Source organism: Myodes glareolus, chromosome 3, assembly GCF_982192425.1.
Source record: "Myodes glareolus chromosome 3, mMyoGla1.1, whole genome shotgun sequence".
Classification (NCBI taxonomy): Eukaryota; Metazoa; Chordata; class Mammalia; order Rodentia; family Cricetidae; genus Myodes; species Myodes glareolus.
In genome coordinates, this window is record NC_142028.1 from 110,394,934 (window position 1) to 110,397,584 (window position 2,651).

Below are 2,651 nucleotides of genomic sequence, written 5' to 3' on the forward strand. Positions count from 1 at the left end.
AGAACTGACCATTTGGTATTGGATAATTGGTGCTATTCCCTGGAGAAGAGTCTCTCTTCCACTCCCAGTATTTCTTAGTTGCCTTTAGTTCTTTGTGTAGGTTGAAGCCTCACGGACTTTCTCTAGTTCTCTTCAGCATGTTTATTGATGTTGTCTTTGTCCACCTCATGTGCGGGCAATCATGTTTGTGATATTTCATGGGTGTAGATTCTGGCATTCCTAGGAGACACAACTGTGCAGCAGACTCTCTGATCATTTGGTGTTTGTGATCTTTCCATGCTCCTGAACCATGGGTGGAGGAGTTCTTTTGTAGATATACCCATTGGGACTGGGCTTCACGTTTCTGTAGTTCAGTTGGTTGGGGTTTTCTGTAGTAGTCTCCATCTGTTGTCAAAAGAAGTTTTCTTGGTGAGGACTGAGGACCTAATTTATTTGTGGATATCATAATCACAAGCACACACACTCTTTTTCTCTCTCACACACACTCACATACACAATAGGTAATACACTGGTATTGCAAACTTGTGGTTGTACGTTCTCCTCTAAGGTCCATGACTTCACTAGCCTTGGGTAGTTGTTTTGATTTCCACAACCATGCATTATTTTCCTCTTGTCGAGCGGTTTAAAGTCCAATTGCAGAGTATATCAAGGTATGTGTGCCACTATAGGATTCGTACGGTAACCATTCTATTGTGGTCATTATTGTGGTTCGTACCACTAAAAAGTCCATTTTTTTCTGCTATTTTATCCATCATTCTTTCAAATGCTCTCTTAGCTTATTTTGTATGAACATGAAAAATTCTTGAAACTTAAACTTGAAATAGTTTACATTAGCAGATGGATTTTACTGTGATGAATGATTTTACTCCTTTCATTAGCAGAGTCTTTCTGGGTCATCCTCATCACTTTCTAGAATGTTCTTTCTTCGTTATAGCCATTTTTAATATAGGCATCTATTAATCACTCTAATTTCTAACCATTTATCCATTTACTTGTACTTCTGGTTTTCTCACAGACTGGTATTTCCTTCACAGAAACTATCCTTGGTCATCTACTTGATTACATCTGGAGCTAAGTAAAACCCAAATATCTGGGCATACCTGCAAGGGATTTTTTTCTTAATTAAATTATTTGGTGTGGGAAGACACACTTCTAAGATGTATCTTTGAAGTGGGATGAACCACCTTTAATCTAGATCTTTTGAGGTGGGAAGATCCCCCCTTTAATCTGGCCCACATCTTTTTCTGGCAGCCTGTATAAAGGACTTAGAAGAAGGAAGCTGGCTCTCTCTTTGTCTGCTTACTCTTGCTCTCAGTAACGAGTTTATTTCTTCACTGACATTTGAGCCTACCTCTTCAGGATTCCAGTGTGCTGAAGAGCACCTGAGGCACCCAGCCTCATGGATTGAACAATTACTGGATTCTTAGACGTTCCATTGGTACACAACTCTTCTTGAACTAGCTGGGTCTATAACTTCTGTTCTATTAGAGAGCCCCGCTAAAACAACGTGGCTTATTTAATTCTAGATTTCAACATTGTTTCTGCCACACAAGAAGCAATTGTTCATTACCACATACCCACACACCAATTGGTGTTTATTGTCTTTAAATCTCTTTTCACTTTTTAGATCCTGGATATAATATTAATCCTTCCATAAATAATTTATTTCCACTAAAGAGAAATAACTGTTATATATGGGTGAGAAGTTCAATGCGTTAGTAAACAAGTGTTAAGCACTGTAGAATAAGTCTCAAATTCTCTCGGATTATCAGTGTTGACCACAGAATGGTAACAGTAGCTAGCAGTCAATGAAATCTTCTTGCAGGGACTTCAAATGTGATACAGCCTGAGATATTGATCTACTAGAGAAAACAAGCATCTTATTCATTTTTAAAAATGAAATATTACTCTCCGCCTGCTCGCCGCCATCATGGACACGAGTCGCGTGCAGCCCATGAAGCTTGCTAGGGTAACCAAAGTGCTTGGAAGGACCGGTTCGCAGGGACAGTGCACGCAGGTATGTGTGGAATTTATGGATGACACCAGCCGCTCCATCATCTGAAACGTCAAAGGTCCCGTTCGAGAGGGAGACGTGCTCACCCTATTGGAGTCAGAAAGGGAGGCTCGGAGATTACGTTGACCTTCCTGCTTTTTTGCTGGGTCCTGAGTATCCACCACTTGGCCCATGATGACCTGCGACTATTAAATAAAGCATTTGCATTGTTTTTTAAAAAAATGAAATATTAATTAGGGTTTGAAAATCTCCTTCCAGTGAGTAGATATCAAAGTATTCATTGTACCTTTAGTGTTGAATTTTAGTCAATATTTCAAAAATATCCTGATGAAATATTAGTGGCACATTACTTTTAATATTCTTGATAATAAATGGCAAGAATTAGGGGGAAAGATGTTCATTTTTATGTCACTGCACACATGGCAAGTTACCTGCCTCAGGAAAACAAGATGTGAACTGTGTACGTTGTGCCTCTACAGCCCCTCCTACAGCTGTGGTGGGAATCATTTTTAGAGTTCACAATGATACGTGAAAGTTGGAAGAAAAACATATTTCTTTCCAACTTTAATTTGAAGCCAATAAGTTCTGTTGACAAAAGAGATCTGGTTAATAACACTGTATTCTAAAATCAGGAACT

The 2,651-nt window shown here is 39.0% G+C and overlaps 1 pseudogene; it reads left to right on the top strand.

Annotated features, from left to right (window-relative positions):
- Positions 1 to 1,923: 1,923 nt before the first annotated feature.
- On the top strand, positions 1,924 to 2,212 carry LOC125412570 (small ribosomal subunit protein eS28 pseudogene; annotated as a pseudogene).
- Positions 2,213 to 2,651: the final 439 nt, after the last annotated feature.